We start from the raw sequence: 18,118 nt of genomic DNA, 5'->3' as shown, positions 1-18,118 counted from the left end.
GAATGAGAAAGTGAGACAGACACCCACACCAAAATAGCTCCTGGATTAGGGGACTGACCTGCGAGACCCAGTTTCAAGTGCCTACTCTACCTAATATGGAGCAAGGACTTGAACCTACATTTCTCAGGCAAGCGCCTTAATCACCAAGCTGTAGAGTCAATCTCTGTTGCTGGGGCTGTTCCACTTTGTATAAATAATTAAATATTTACTGGGCCAGAAACAGAGAGACAATGAATATTTTATTATCTATACAAAGTGGAATAGCTCCAAAGAGAGAAAGAGTGGCAGTTGAGACTTTCACATCACTCCTTATTTGTTGAGGAACTTTAAATCCTTCCTAGGTCAATAAAGACACCGAGAAAGGACAATATAGTATTTTATCACCAGTTTTAGTTCTGCTCCAAGATATCAAATCTCTGGAACATAATACATTAGTTAGCATGATTTCCTGAAAAGCATCTGAACAAGGACCCTTCCCTAGCTTTCTGGGCATTGACACTGTGAATTCCTTGAAAGTTTTATTGGAAGGAAGCAAATTCCTAGTAGATGAAGAAAGATTAGACCTCCAACCTTTCCTCCAACATGGAATACAGATCTTTCAAAGTATCATTGACTTCTGAAATTAATAGTTGACATAGACAGCAAACAAAAGATTGTTATGCTTTGTTGGGGGAGGTGAGACATGGCTTTGGCCTTTTTAGTTGTAAACTCCTTGTGATCTGCATGCAGGAAAGGAGAGATCTGCGTTGAGTGTAAGGTTGGTTAATATTGTATGTTGTACTGGTACGTTTTATCCAGGAGAGAGGGAAAATTGATTATGTCAGTTCTTATGCAGCACCATATCCATCACATACTATCTGAGCACCTTGTGTGACTTTAAAATGAAACACAAAATCTTTCTCTTCTTCCTTCCCCATAAGGCAGCATAATTAAAGCTACTATTTTGTCATGGAGGTTGTGGAAGTCACATAATCCATGACTTCCAAAGACCTCTGTGATTTCAGCCCCCTCATCTGGGAGCTGCAGGGTCCCGCTGCGTCCCACAGTGGCAGGAAGCTGTGAGGTATCCCTGCTGCCTGAGGCAGCAGGGCCCCCAAACTCTGAGCTGCCAAGGGTGGCAGGGGGACCCCTGCAGCTCCCTGTCACTTCAGGAGGGCAGGGGAATACCACGGCTCCCCATTGCTGTGGGTGGACAGGGGATCCCCACATATTCCCACTGCCACAGGTAACAGGAGGACCCTCGTAGCTCCCTGCTGCTGTGCAGGGCCGGCTCTAGCAATTTCGCCGCCCCAAGCACTGCAGCATGCCACGGGGGGTGCTCTGCCGCTCGCCGGTCCCGCCGCTCCGGTGGACCTCCCGCAGGCGTGCCTGCGGATGCTCCACTGGAGCCGCGGGACCAGCGGACCATCCGCAGGGACGCCTGTGGGAGGTCCACCGGATCCGCCTGCCGCACTCCCAGCAACCAGCAGAGCGCCCTCCGCGGCATGCTGCCCCAAGCACGCACTTGGCATTCTGGGGCCTGGAGCCGGCCCTGCTGCTGTGGCAGAAGGGGGATCCCCACAGCTCCCCACTGCTGCAGGTAGGCAGGGGGATCCCTGCAGCTTGCTGCTGCTGTGGGGGTGCGGTTAGGGATCCCTGCAGCCCCTGGCCACTGCAGGGGGACCTTTGAGCCCCTGGAACTTCCAGTCACCCCACAGCTGCCCAGCCCCTTCCCATTTTTAGCAAAAGTTAGGGACAGGTCATAGACTATCAGGGTTGGAAGGGACCTCAGGAGGTCATCTAGTCCAACCCCCCAGCTCAAAGCAGGACCAATCCCCAGAAAGATTTTTATTCCAGTTCCTTAAATGGACCCCTCAAGGATTGAACTCAAAACCCTGTGTTTAACAAGCCAGTGCCCAAACCATCAAGCTATCCCACTCCACTAAAGCTGTAGGCTTCTGTGAATTTTTCTTTATTGCCTATGACCTGTCTGTCACTGACTTAAAATATCCATGGCAATATCTTAGCCTTTGGCATAATTACATGTATTCTTTGTAAGGTGTTTTTTTGTTTGTTTTTTTGTTTGTTAATATAAAGGCAATTATTGTGCGATGGCTACGTCAAAAAAATGGGTTGTGTATTCAGTTCAGAAAGTGTTGAGATTATTCCCATCTCGGTGCCTTTTGCTGCATACAGGAATGGACTGGTCGTGTACTGAATCCTCACAGCCATGGCTACAAGATACAGGATATCATGTTATTTCTGGGACCCATTGGCCAAAATGTTCCTCCCTAGTGTCATTAGTGTCCTTGATGGGTTAGTTTGTTTTGTTTCAGTGGAGCTGGATAGCATCAAAATTTGCTGTTTTGATTTGCTGTTTATTAATAATCTTCTGTAATTCTCCATGACAAATGTTATGAAAAAAACAACAGTCAAACAGCTTGTGTGAATTAGTGCTCCGAATGAAGTCTGCTTAGAATTACACACTTAAATACTTCTCTAAAAGACATTTTTCCTTTAAAAATATTTAACTGTTCCTTGCATATTTCTTCTGTCGGGCACAGGCTACCTGCTGATGTTCTGCCTGAGGAGCTCTCACTGACCCAGACAGAAGTTCAACGTATGGTGCACAATAAGATTCTGGAAAGGGTTATGGTGAGATAACTCTCAGAGTGTCTTTATGCCTCTGATTTCCTTTGCCCTTTATCTTCAACCTGGATGACATGCGTTGAAATCCTGGTCCAATTAAGTAAATGGGAGCTTTCTCATTGACTTCAGTGGGGCAAGGATTTCATCCCAGTTGTCCATACTGATATTCTTAGAGTTATCTCTCTCTCTGATAGCTTTGATAATGAGGTGTTGGGGACATTCCTGTCCTCTCTGCTTGGCGTGGATCTAGCTAACCTTCAGTGGTGCTCTGTCTTTTTTCTTGAAGAGGTCCCAAAGAGTAATGCTAGGCAATTTCTCTTTTGCCCCAAAGATTCTGTCTTTCAGGATGCCTTAGGGTTTTGCTCCTCCTACTCAATGTGTACATTATGGAGCAGAGCCAGGGACGATATATGGGCTGAAATCTTTTTAGAATGCTGGAGACATTCCATTTTATAGCTGCATTCTAACCAGCCCTGAGAGTCCAATCAAATGCCTCTCAGTGTCTGCAATAGGTTAGATCGTTGGTAAGAATGAGCTGGATGAGACTTCTCCCCAACTCCCTGTGCCACCTGGGGGTGATCCTCAATCAGCCAACTGGTACAAAGTAGCTGCAGTGGAGGTCAGGATCTGGCCTATAAGAATTTAAAGTCAGCAATTTGGTATTTGTTATTTATTCTAAATAACACTTGGAGCCAAATTCCACTGGACCATAAGCTGCTGTAAGTGGCAGACTAGACTGGACTGGATTAGTGCCTGGCAGCTCCAGAATCAGGGGTGCCTAAAGTCAGAGATGAAAGTAAGCCAGTACGGTCGGGTACTGCATACCGGCAAGAGCCAGTACACTGTGCTGGCCTGCATCGACTTCCACTGTGGGAATTGAAAGGTCTGTGGGCTGCCCGCTGCTGCAGGCAGCCCAGATCCCTTTAAATCCCGGCCGCAGCTCTGGCAGCCGGGCCGGGGCTGGGATTTAAAGGGCTCAGAACTCCCCGCGGCTGCAGGCAGTCCAAAGCCCTTTCAATCCTGGCCGCGGCTGAGATTTAAAGGGCTCAGAGCTCCTGGCAGCTCCGGGCAGCCCAGAGTCCTTTCAATCCCTGCCGCAGCTGGGATTTAAAGGGCTCAGAGCTCCCCATGGCTGCGGGCAGCCCAGAACCCATTAAATCCCAGCCGTGGCCGGGATTTAAAGGGCTCAGAGCTCTCGCCGCTGAGGGCAGCCCAGAGCTCTTTGAATCCCGGCTGGGGCTCCGGTGGCTGGGCCGGGGCTGGGATTTAAAGGGCTCAAAGCTCTCCCGCGGCTGCGGGCAGCCCAGAGCCCTTTGAATCCTGGCCGTGGCTGAGATTTAAAGGGCTCAGAGCTCCCCCTCACTGCGGGCAGCCCAGAGCCCTATGAATCCTTGCCGCAGCTGGGATTGAATGGATTCAGAGCTCCCCGTGGCTGCGGGCAGCCCAGAGCCCTTTGAATCTCGGCCTCGGCTCCAGTGGCCAGGCCGGGGCTGGGATTTAATGGTCTCAGAGCTCCCCGCGGCTGTGGGCAGCCCAGAGCTCTTTGAATCCCGGCCACAGCTCTGGAGGCTGGGCTAGGGCCAGGATTTAAAGGGCTCCGGGCTTCCCTCAGTAGCAGGTGTTCTGGGCCCTTTAAATCCCTTTCCTAGCCCTGCAAAGCTCAGGGTTCCCCCTGGCGGCCTGAGCCCCGAGCCCTTTAATTTGCCCCTGAGCCCCGAGGGGGTCCTAGCCACTTCTGCAGCTCGGAGCCCCTGGTTGATTTAAAGGCTCTGGGTCTCCCAGCCACAGCTGGTTCCCCAGGGCCTTTAAATCTTGAGAGGCCATGCCTCTTCCAGATGAGGCCACGCCTCTTCTGGATGAGGCCATGCCCCCTTCAGGACTCCGGCAGTACTGGTAAGTCTTGTAGGTTACTTTCACCCCTGCCTAAAGTTGGCTTAAAGACACTAGGTTCAGACCTGAAGATCTGACCTTAATGTGCTCTGATTCATACAGGGCCCAATTCTGCCACCTTTTAGGTATTATCTGCTTCAAATCAGTTGAACTTCTTGTGGAGTAAGGTACTACCCAATGTGAGTGACAGAATCAGGACTTTAGTCTAGTGCACTATTTTAAAGTTAACTCCATTACTTTTTAAGAAAGATTCTAGACAATATGCAAGGGCAATAGCTGAGAAAGAGAAGATTAGTAGCTGCTGTTTTGGGAGCACAGTACAGTTTTCTCTTCTGGGCTTTAGGTCTCATAAAATTTCAGCTAGCATGGAAAGCCAACAATAGACAGTTGCCCTTTGAGATAAATCTGTACTTTGTTTTCTGGAAAATCAAAGCAATGTGAAATTAAACTAATTTGTCATAACATGAATTTTGTAAGGCCAGAAACAGCAAGATGATGTTGTAGAGAATGTATCATCTGTGTGGATAATGATTCATCTTAGAAATGCAGCAATACTACCTTGGTCTAAGACCACATCAGGTCACACACTTGAAGCAAGGTCGCAAGGTCTTTTTACTTCGATAATAATCCGCCAACCAAAAAACAAGGTCCTGAAAGAAGTTGTTATTCAGCAGTAAGTAGCACTCTACCATAATGAATCACCATCTTGATATAATCTGAGGGTCCTTCAGCAAAGGCTCTTAAGCAAAGTAATCTATCATGGGATAAGAGGGGAGGTTCCCTCAAGGATCAGTAACTGGTTAAAAGATAGGAAACAAAGGGTAGAAATAAATGGTCAGTTTTTGGAATGGACAGAAGTAAATAATGGTGTCCTCCAATGTTTTTTTCTTGGACCAGTTCTGTTCAACGTATTCATAAATTATCTGGAAAAAGGGGTAAAAAGTGAGGTGACAAAATTTGCAGATGATACAAAACTACTCAAGATAGTTAAGTCCAAAGGTGGCTGTTAAGAGTTACAAAGGGATCTCACAAAATTAGGTGACTGGTCAACAAAATGGCAGATGAAATTCAGTGCTGATAAATGAAAAGTAATGTACATTGGAAAACATAATCCCAACTATACATATAAAATGATAGGATCTAAATTAGCTGTTACCACTCAAGAAAGAGATCTTGGAGTCATTGTGGTTAATTCTCTGAAAACATCCACTCAATGTGCAGCAGCAGTCAAAAAAAGCCAATAGAATATTGGGAATCACTAAGAAAGGGATAGACAATAAGACAGAAAATATCATATTGCTTCTATATAAACCCATGGTAGGCCCATGAATACTTTAATGCTGCATGCAGATCTGGTTGCTTCATCTCAAAAAAGATATATTGAAATTGGAAAATATACAGAAAAGGACAACAAAAATGATTAGGGGCATGGAACAGCTCCCATATAAGGAGAAATTAATAAAACTATGACTTTTCAGCTTGGAAAATAAATGACTAAGGTGAGATATGATAGAGATCTATAAAATCATGAATAGTGTGGAGAAAGTAAATAAGGAAGTGTTATTTACTCCTTCTTGTAACACAAAACTAGGGGTCACCAAATGAAATTAATAGGCAGAAGGTTTAAAAACAAACAAAAGAAAATATTTCTTCACACAATACACAGTCAACTTGTGGAACTCGTTACCAAAGGATGTTGTGAAGGCCAAAACTATAACAGGATTAAAAAAAAACTAAGCAAGTTCATGAAGGCTAGACCCCATTTCAGTTTTCACAGGACTCACACTGCCTTGGCCAAATTTCAGTTTGAGTAATCTCACTCACCCTGCTTTAAAACTGTCCTGTTATTTCATCTGAAATAAAATGAAATGAAACAGTTACCATGTTTCATCTTCGAGGTGGCTGCATTTCAGTGGTAAGTGAAATAATTCTATATAATATATATATATATATAATAAACTTGCATATCAGTTTGTTATGTGCTTTGGGTTGTTCCTGGTTGAATATTGCTAGGTCATTTTAAAACATGGAAATATAATAGTGTCATGGGTCCATAGTGTCAATTTGACAGTACTGGAGGGTAAAGTCCTCTGTTTATCTGTAGAAAGATGCAGTACAAGAGGCAACAATGTACAGCATTCTCATACCATCTTGCCAATGCACCTTAACCATTATTTGGATGAATAAACCCTAGGGATGAGAGAAGAGTTCATTCTCCGGGTCACCAGTCCTCAACCATTTTGTTACATCTGACAACTAATGTGCCATCTGTGGCAATAGTTTTTGTGATGTAGACATTCTGTCCATTAGGAACAGTCTGAGACCACTATCTCAATTCATCTAAAACAATACCAGATGGTAAATGCCTTAGGGTACGTCTAGACTAGCCACCGTTATTGGCTGGTAGCGATCGATTTCTCGGGGATCGATATATCGTGTCTCATCTAGACGCGATATATCCATCCCTGAAAGTGCTCCTGTCGACTTTAGAACTCCACCAGCGGGAACGGCGGTAGTGGAGTAAACGGGGAGCCGTGGACGTCGATCCCGCGCCGTGAAGACGAGAGGTAAATTGATGTAAGATACTTCGACGTCAGCTACGCGTATCTTAGATTGATCCCCTCCCAGTGTAGACCAGCCCTTACACATTATGTTCTTTTAGTTACATCTTATTACTTGCTTTTGGCCTGATTCACCATTGCTCTGAAATGTGTGTTGGCTTATATGCCTGTGCAGAGTGAGTATAGAACACAACCAAATCACCTGGTGTCATTATTTGTACTCACTTTTTCCTGATACAAATAATGACACAAGATGAAGGCCAATGGTAAATTTGGCCCTTGGGTCAAATATTGAGCCCCTTACTCCCACTGATGAGACTATTTGTGCCCATAATTGCTCAAAAGCCAGAGTAAGGAGCTCCTCACAATCAGGCTTCAGACCCTTTGCAAAATGATGAATCAAAGTGCTAAAACAGAAAATAAGTGCACACTTGTGTGTGTGTGTGTGTGTGTGTGTGTGTGTGTGTGTGTGTGTGTGTGTGTGTGTGTGTGTGTGTGTGTGTGTGGTTTATGCATTGACATGGTAACTGCCCTGTTTTCCTTATGTTACCAAATCTGTAGCAAAGCTGTGATTTATCTTCCATATTTTGGAGGCAACCAGTATGTGCTTTGCAGCTGTGACAGAAAACTTCTTTCACAAAAGGGAAAGAGATTGCAAATACGTGACTCATATTCTAGTTTCGTAAAATATTTTTCTAATTTCATCGTTCCAGGATAGAATTTTATGACTTAAGCCAGAATTGCTGAAAAAATGTTGCCGCTTCACAACCGCAGGCAAAATCTGTTCAGAATGGGATTTATAATGTACACAAACTCTCAGACAGTTCCTTTAAACATACGGAAACTCCTGTAATAGAGTTTTACTGAAGTCCAAAATAAGTTCTGGCCAAAGCTTTTGCTGAATCTATTGCAGTCAAAAGCAGATCTGGGTCTCAGTATGATTTTCCTCCTGTGTCCTGCACAAAACTTATATTCCACCCATGAGCATAACCTATAAAACAAGTACAATTAGATGTATAGAAATCCACTTTTCCCTGTCTAATGCATTTAATCAAGATCAATCCTTGTGTGAGATCAGTTTTGGCAGAAACCTGTGCAGGTGCAGATTTCTATTGTTCACTCAAAATATGGAACAGGAGTTCTCTTGAGGTCTGTGCTGGAATAACCTCTAGCTTTCTTTCCAACATTTTAACGAGTGAGCAGTGGATGTTCTAGACATAATAGTGTATTGAGTGTATCAGAGGGATAAGCATCAGAGGACCTAGCTGTGTGCTGGTTTTGAAGTCTCTCTGACATACAACATGTAGGTCCATGTTATATCTCCTATGTAACCAAGATATGCTCTGGAGAGATAATACATGAGGGATAGGGAAGGAAAATGAAATACTCCCTGAGGCATGGTGTTGTAGGTAGTCTGCTCCCCTCGTCTCTCTGCCTGTGTGTATGCACAAGCACATCTTGTGTGGTAGAAATATCTTTTCTTTGTCCTGAACTCTTCTCCTGAACTGGGCCACAGGGAGTCACTTTTCCTTCATACTCTGCAGGGGATACAGATGCCCAGGAGTATTCATTGGTTCTGCTGTACCCCATATTGTCTGCACCCACATATGTTGGGGCAAGATTGCCCCTTCAGAGAGAAAATGCCTTTATTTTTTGGTTCTCTAAATGTAATGGCAATCTATCAGTTCACAGCCCAGAGAAAATACACTGACGTACTGGAAAACACAGAGTTTGTGCTGACTACAAGATATACCTTCTAAACGTTTAGGGACTGATCCAAAGCCCACTGAAATGAGTGGAAAGATTCCCATTGACTTCAATGAAGTCTGGATTAGGTCCCGAAGGCAAAATATTCTTGCTGTGAACTTGGATATAGGGAAACTCCTTGTCTCAATACATGAGCAAATTGCCTATCGGATTGTAGGGAATTTCTGCATATCAGCCCCAGTTCAGCAAGGTACTTAAGCATAGGTATAAATTTAAGCAAATGAATACATCATAAGTCAATGGAACTACTCTTGTGCTTCAAGTTAAGTACATGCTTAAATAGCTTGTTGAATATACAGGCCATCGTGAAGTGTTTTTTTTTTTAACTGACTATTTTACATTCTTCTGTTGTGCCGAGATGTATGGTATGTGCAATTTTGCAGTGACAAGTGATTAAATGATCTTGACACTTTCAACAAAGCCTATATATTTATTGCCTACGTTTTTGGGTTATTAGCTAGTTTGGCTTTTAATATGCAACTGTATAACTTAGTCCTTTATTAGAAATGGCACAATTTCAAATTTTTAGTTAATATTATGGTCTTGTTTATGTAAGTTACACACTCTTTGGAAAATGTTGTTTAGACACATTAAATTTTACAACATGTCTTGCTTAATAAAAACTAAGCGAAAATTAAAACACAATTTTATTTTCATCTGCTAACAGGTGGCATCTCATGTTGCGAAAATTACCCAATACAGCTTTCACCTAGTTTATAACTAATTTTAAATCCTCTTTTTGTGTTTTGAAGCACATTTTATGACCATGTAAGTGCCATCTAATAGTTTAGGTTTCATATTTAAATTTGTATGTTTTTCATTTTTCCCCAACTGCCAAGGGAAACCTCAGAACTATTGCTATGGTTACTACAAGAATTGGAACTTTTCAGTGGTTGCTGCAGTATAAAAACATGTATATAAGTATATGCTGTACTTTCATTGCCCCAGACAGACATCTGGCCAGTTCCCATCTGCTGACTGTGACCTGAAGCAGTTACATTTTTGTCTCTGTCTCATTAATGTGGGGGTTTTGCTGAGGTTCAGGAGCTCACGCATGCTGAACCGTCAACTGTTTTCATTGGCAAACAAATCCATAATTAACAAACAGAAATGATAGCATCTGCTTATTTAAATTAAAACCACCTCCTGTTGTGCATTAGGTGTTTACCAGTGTAGGGTCTTAGAAAAATAATGATTACATACAAAAATTATACTATTAAAGGTATTTCAGGCTGTAAATAACACACTTAACTTCTGTTCATCTTTAAGCTAATATGTGCATTTTATCATAGGGAAAAACTTGTCTGAATCTTTCTGGATAATTTGACACTAGAAGCCTTGGTCAACACAATGCTCGTCTGTTAAAATCATTTGCATGCCTTTATATATTGGGTGAGCTGACTCTGACACTACAAAAAAAAGATTATGAAGTGCTCTAAAAATGTACTTCTTGTGTAGTGTATTTCAGTGGCACATAGCCCACTGCAGCACATGACACTTTGCTTCCAGTAGCTACCTCTGAATTGCAAAGTGATTAATTAACTTGATAAATGCATTTTTGACACTTTAATGTCATCAGCAGCATGGCATGACAGCCCAAAATTAAACAATATCTATAATGGAAGGGAAATTTAAAAGGAGGAATTTCTGTAATGCAGATTTTGAATGTAAATGTAGTCTTCTCCACCAGCAACTTAGATGCATAAGAATCACATGGCCATGATTTGGCTTCCTTAGACTGCATGTGTCACTATTGTGGTTAATTCAAATTGACTGATTACAAAATTCTACTAGTTGCATATCAAATGGAAGTTCAAATGCTGTTCTTTATTTGTCTATTCATTATTTTTTAAAGTATTTTTTTAAACCGCATTTATCGTGTGCAGTAAAACAAGAAATGTCTTTGGGACATATAAAAATTGTGGTTGTGACATAAAAACCTTCATTCTAAGAGTGAGCAGAACATGCAAAACACTCAAACTATTGAAGCCAAGGGAGTTATGGCAATTTATTCCGCTTGTGGATCTGACCCTATGTTTAGCAGGGAGGACATACATCTGTCAATCCTCCAAATGCCTAAGCTTGGGTAGCTGTATTACTTCCTTTGTGTGCATATCTGGGGATGGTCTCATGGCTAAGCACATAATAGAAGGGTGCTGTATCCTAAGGCAACCAAAAAAATCTTTAATTTTGGTGATGGACATAAGCAGTTTAGTTATATGAATTTAATATTGATGAGAGGCCAGATTAAATTTTCATTGAAGTCAATGGAAAGATTCCTGCTATCTTCAGTGAGAGCTGGATTAGTGCACATTATGGGACCTTTAAAACAAATACTATGTTTGTTTGACTTCGTGCTTTTGACTGTAGCTTTATTTTCTAAACAATCCACAAACAGTTGTGTCTGTTTCCATGATCGTCTCTTTTTATGAAGTCATTCCAGCTTTTATATCATTAAACTTGATGTAATATATTTCATGCTTAGTCTTCAAAGACACGTTAACATTTACAGATAAAAGACTCTGTACTCCATCCATGATATGACTGTCACCATAAACTGAGAAATGATGACAAGAGCAGATGATAAATATGCTTACACAAAAAAATTGTTTTTCATGGGAGGCAGCTAAATCATAAGTAAACCTTTGTTGCTCTATCTGTGAACTAAAAGATCTGTCCTCCCATTGAAATGCTTCTTGGTTGACAGACTGGCTACTGCAACTTGCTGACACCATGCGACAGAACAAAGGATCTGTCCAAGTTTTGATCCTATAGCTCAGTGCAGGCCAAGTTCAGCACAGCTATCTATCAGAGTGCTGGAATGTTTTGTGAGTGAATACCCACATTCTGCCAGTGAAGAAGAAAAGCTGGGTCATTGACTCTTCACAGAAAGAAGGGAATTCTCCCACATCAAAAAGGCACCAGCAGCCTTCATACAGGTCTGCATTGTATAATGGGTAGATTTTCAGCAAGTACTCAGAAGACAAATGAAGCTTTTATCTGCTTTCTAGCCCTCTGCAATAAGAGTTTACGTTAAAGCCACTTAACTGTCTGGAGTGCAGCCCTGTGGATTACCTGTGTGTGTGAATCAAGTACATTAACTGATCACATGATCTCTGGGGATAACAGTTTTCTATAACTGGTTTTTCTTTGAAGGGATCTTCAACAGCTTCAGGACTCTCACAAAGAATTCTATACACTAGTCCCCAAAACTAGGCAGGATTAAAAATAAACAATACTTGAGACTGAGCAGTTTGGTTTATATTTCTGGTAAATTCATTGATTTAGGCTTACTTACTTATTCAGTCACTTATTTGTGTGTAATAACAGCAGGGTGGTGTATAAAACTTTCCAAAGTATATAAACAGACAGCTCATATAACCTTTAGAGCCTCATGAGTTAAATATCACACAGAGGCAGAAAACACTGATAATCACAGAAGGAAATAGCTCCTTCCTGAGCTTGAAATGTCAGTGAATGATGGTAATTTTATAAAGGTTCATGCTCCAGGTTCTGGAGTGTAAAATGTTATTTTACCAGACCTGATCTTTTTGAAGCAACATTAACAGTAGATTTCTCTATAATACTTTAAAATACTAATAATAGCTAAGCATGTGCGACCTGTTCAAAATTACCTTTAATGACATTAATACCATATAAACCCTTACTCAGGAAACCAAATATACAGAATAGAAAAGTTTGAGCACCCAGATATTTTGCTGCCCAACCTTCTAACCCCGTAGACACCTCCCCCCCAGCCCCACTTCCTATTTTCTGGACACATCTTTTATGGGACCCCAGCAATCTTCCCTTGACAGGCCTTTGGAGTTTCTTACAATAAACAACAGATTTATTTCAAGGTACGTGTTCATGAATGGGTCAATGACCTGTAATCCCCTACTCCTCCTGCTCCACTCCAAAACTGGGTGCCTACACTGCTGCCCACATGGCAGGTTGCCATTCCTACCAACAGGTATCTTCAGGGGGCCACCGGATTTGGTCCTAACTCCATGCCTCATGCTAAGAAAAGTCTTCAGGAGGTTGGGAGCAGCTGGAATACATTCACAGGAACACAGAAATTACCATATTGAACTGGACCTGTAGCCCATCTAGTTCAGTGTCCTATCTCCAAGAGTGACTAACACCAGATATTTCAGAGGAAGATACAAGAAACTGTAGAATGTGCCCACCATGAAGGTCTCATGGTAGTTGGCTCCCTTTATGTTAATATTAACTAATATAACTGGATATTCATGCTATCCATATAAATGTCCCTCTCTCTGTGAATCTTGGCCTCAACAATATCCTGTAACAGTGACTTCCATCCCTCTTTTATGCTGCAGCAGCAGAACAGATAAAACTCCTGATCCATACAGATATTTTTTATGATGTATTGCAATCTTCTCTGCCAATGTTGGCATGCAGGGGTGGAAAGATTACACTACATTTTCATTTGTTGTTTTGTTGTTCTCCTATTGAATAAAAAGGCCATTCTGAGGGCAAGCCAGTTTTATGTCTGAAAAAAAACATAACTAGTCACTCAGCATAATACACCCCATGAAGAAATTCCTTCCTGAAGCCTGCTGGTAATTAGTTTGTGCCCTACAGAATTATATTTATAACTCTGAATAATGCAACTTCAGATGATATTTTTGTTCATATAAATATATAATCCTCATCTGAAAGTATCTGAGCTACTTGCCTTGATAACAACCTGTGGCAGTGGGACCCCGGGGCCCCATGCTCACAGTGAATCCATTCTGTCAAATTTAAGAACATTAAGACCCCTCCATCCATGAGAGTTATGGATGATGCTGGAATCCACCATTTTCTGTACATTGCTTTACAAGATCATGCATTATGTTACAACACTGGTATCTTTCTTGCATTCTCCCTGTTCTAATGTGCACTTACTTAGGTATTCTGATTTAAATAATAAACATTAATCTTGTTTTCCACTCCCTATTCAGGTTTGGGACTTTCTTAATTTCATATTGTTGTGTATTATGGAGCTGCATTTACTCTTTAGTGTCACTAAATTCTTAAGAATTTAGCAAAGGTGCTTGGGTATTCAAATTCAAGCTGAGCTGGTGATGTTTGCCTGTCCTATAAGACACTGGAAGTATTACAGGGTTATTTAAGGGTTGAATTTGTCCCTACATTGGATAAAGAAAGTAACTACCTCTGAAAAGCTTGTTTTGTTTTTTCAAGATTGTCACATTACCAATTCAACCCTTATAGGAGTTAAGATGGCAGCTCATTTTCACTGCACAATCAGCACCTAGCCTGTAGCTCACAGCTGGTTTACCTGCCTCTGGCAATAAGACAGAGATAAAATTATCTCCAAATCCGTAACACCTTTTTCTAAAACAAATTAACTACTATTGTGTGAAGCCTTAAATGTGGGGTACTAATGGGGGATTTGCACAGGCACATAGCCAGCGTGCTTTGTGATACATGTGTGACGTGTGGTAAGACATATGCAAAAGTAGATGCTGTCCTTGGGCTTCACTTTGTGAAGATCAAGCCGTTGATGCCATGTTCGACTACACAGAAAACAGAAAAAATATATTTTAGAGCCTTAAATGCAGCCCTCCTCCTGAAAAAGGGGTCAGTAAGATAGCACAGTATGTTTTAGTTACAGTACAACTATTACTCTCGGGGTGTAATTCAATCTGCCTTCTCTCAGACCACACATGAATGGCTTGTCATTTCCGTGGGAGAAATATCCCCTTATGTCCACACTCCGGATAAATTTCTAGTCAAACTCTCTTTGGAAATTTGAAGAATACATGAAGGGGCAACCTGAAATAACAATGGCATTGCCTTAAAACCCATCTTTTCCCAAGAATGCTATTTCTAAGCCCACGTCCAGACTAACCCGCGGCATCGGCGGGTTAAAATCGATTGCTCAGGGATCGATATATCACGTCTAGTCTGGACGCGATGTATCGATCCCCAAGCGCGCTTACATCGATTCCGGAACTCCATCAACCCGAACGGAGTTCCGGAATCGACACGGAGAGCCGCGGACATCGATGCCGCGCCGTCTGGACTGGTGAGTACCTCGATTTTAGAAATTCGACTTCAGCTACGTTATTCACGTAGCTGAAGTTGCGTATCTAAAATTGATTTTAATACCCTAGTCTGGACGTGGCCTTAGGAGTATGCAGGATGAAGTTTATATTATGACAAGCCCTCTTCAAAAAGAGCCTTTGAATTTCCAACATTTCTAAATCTTATTCTGTTATCCCCTGCTGTTTTAGTAAATATTTCAGTTCATGGACTCACCTTTTTGAATGATTATCCTTTCCCTGGATTGCTGTTATCTGAGTTTTTTAAATATGACCTATAGATACTAAATAGGACTTACTTGGTGAATTTGTGAGAAACAGGCCTTTGAAAGGTAGGTGGATGCCATTGTGAAGGACACATTAAAGGAAACACCATTAGAAATCTCATTCTAATGATAGTGTCAGTGCAGTGATGCAGCTCCGGGGTCTAAATCAGTTCAGAAAAGTTCATGTCTAGTAGTCAAATTTTGGATATTTATCTGAATTGATTCTACAAACCTTATGAGTAGAACTGAACAAAAAATTTACACTGAAACTGGTTTTCAGTGGAAAACTGGATTTTTGACTAAACAAAATATTTTGTGAAAAGTATTTGCTTTCCATGGGAGAAAAAGGTTCTTTTCAAATAAAAACGTTTTGCCCCAAAACTGAACCATTTCAGTTCAGAAATGCCACCACAATGCCTTATGAGAGCTGCAGCTTTGTTGCCTCATGTCCCCATCCTCTTCTATGGGCCTGGTTCCCTGGCCAGATGGTGTCTTTCATGATGTGTCATGGGCAGGAATGCCCTAGTGCATCAACTCCCCAATGTTGATGGCACTGGTGGTCCAGTTCTAAGCCACCTTCTGGCCCCCAGTCTTGCAGGTCATAGTCACAAGACAAGAGGGCATGTTTGCCACTGTGCTCTGGCAATCCCTGGCTGCTGGAAGAGCCCTATAGCTACTAGGAGTTGTGAATTGGGATTGGGAAACCACACAGGTTACATCTACACTGAATACTAAGTGTGGGTCTGTGGGACCCAGGCTTCAGCATCCACACTGCATTGAACCTGGGTTTATAGTTGATGAACATAGGTCTCACGACAGTACTAATGCATCCATACTGCACTATACAGACCTTCTGACTCAGGTCTGCTTCATGACCAGCAACTACCCTGCAAAATATGAGGGCTTGGATCAAAATCACAGCAGGACTCAGGTGCTTCCTGAACCAAGGCAGACTGGTTTGTGTGTGGATAGAACGAACACTTGGGCTCAAACCTGAGTTAGACCCCAGGCTTAATGTGCACTGTAGATATACCCAAAGGAGGTTTAAAGATGGGTCCACTCTAGTCCTGCCCTAAACAGCTTAGCCCAACCAAGGAAGCCAGTTAAATTAGCTAAATGTCATTTCAGAATTACTGATCAATCATTATATTTATTTTTATATGGATTAGTGTGAACAACCAATAGCAGGTCTAATTAAAAGGATGCATTTATACCAATCACTAACAAAATGTCATGAATCCTCTAAAGTAGATTCAGTCATTTTTTTAAGGGAAGACAATGAGTGGAATGTTAGAATTTGTATGAGATTTTTCCTTCATATAATTTCCATTTCCATTCATATTTCAACTCCTTGATTACAGCAGCTTTTTAATAATGCTGCTATAGGAATGCATACAGATAATGAATATTTTGTGGAATTATCTGAATATTTAGACACTGTTACAGAATTGTATGAAATCTGATACTTTATATGGAAAGATTTAGAATAGGTGAAGTGCCTTTCATCTAAATTGAGAAGAAAAGAGCTATTCAGTGTGTTACTAACAACACAGATTAGTGTGGTTAGGTGGCCACCCTGTGGCAATAGAGAGAAAAGTCAAATCTTTCTTCATTTTGGGTCTTCCTATAACTTTTGGGTAAATGAATTAAACAGATTAATCCATTCGTGTTGTTCAGGCCATGCCCTGAATACTTTCTTCTCAATTCACAGGGTCAGATTGTCAGCTGGTGTAAATCAGCATAGCTCCATTGACAAGGCTGGTTCACAATATGGAAGTGTGACCTTTGCATCAGGATTTTAATCAGCCCACAAAGAAACACACAAATTCCTTTCGAAACAATACCATGGTGATACTGTGCAAGAGCACTGTGTGTGAGGGGGGGAGATGTGAATGAACCAATAGCCATAGCCTAATTCATAGACACAAAGCAATAGCATTTAGCCATGCACAGAGGCTTTGAACTTGCAGATGGTCTTTTGCCTCAGCACAATATGAGGAAATGGGAGGATGCTTGGTACCTTTGTAGAGCAACAGTGGACTGGACTTGAAGAGGTAGTTCCTTCAAACTTATCAGCAAAGTAATATAAACCAATCTAGACATTCATTGGTTTTCCTAGTTAATTTGTAAAGTGCAATTTCTTACTGTGCAGAACATTTCTTTTAATGAGTACAAATAATATTTAGGATGCATATCGTGATTTGTATTTTTCCAACAATTACTAACTAATCCTTACAGCACCCTTGGTAGGTAGATATGTAAATATTATCATGGTTTTATCAATGGGAAAACACTGAAGAAGTTGAACGACTTGCCCAAGGCCATACAGAGTCAAAGCGACATCCTTACTGTCTCATTCAGTCCACTGGTCCATGCTGCCTCTCTAAAGTTACATAATGACTGACTCATTGGCCTTGTTCTCATGCTTCTTCACCAATGACTGAACATGTGACTACTTCAGTCAGTTTAATAGGTCTAGTTATGAGCTGGAGGGGATTTCTCAGAGCCCCTTGATAACATTATGCTACCAAATCAAAGGAGAGACTGGAGTGATTCCTCTGCCTCTGAGAATTCATCCCCTCCTTGGACACTACTAAATTACCACTGCCAGAGATGTCTTATCCCATAGCTCCTAAAAATAACTATTTTTAAGAAAATGTTTCCCAGAGTAAGAGTTCCTCTGCAAAGGCTTAACCTCTGCCCTCACCAAACACACGCACTTTAGGCTATAGCAAATGAATGCGTTGCTGTACTACCAATGACCTCAGAATAGGTTTCAGGAATAAATTATAAACACTTCCAAAAAAATACAATTAATGTAAGTTTTCATAGCCTCTCTGCTTGATTATGAGAAAATGGGAAAACAAATGAACAAGTACCTCATTCCCTCATCCCTCCTGTCTGCAAATATATGGGCCCTGGTAAATGGGGT

Source organism: Gopherus flavomarginatus, chromosome 1, assembly GCF_025201925.1.
Source record: "Gopherus flavomarginatus isolate rGopFla2 chromosome 1, rGopFla2.mat.asm, whole genome shotgun sequence".
NCBI classification, from domain to species: domain Eukaryota; kingdom Metazoa; phylum Chordata; order Testudines; family Testudinidae; genus Gopherus; species Gopherus flavomarginatus.
The sequence above is the reverse complement of the archived record's forward strand: the minus strand, read 5'-3'. Positions refer to the sequence as shown.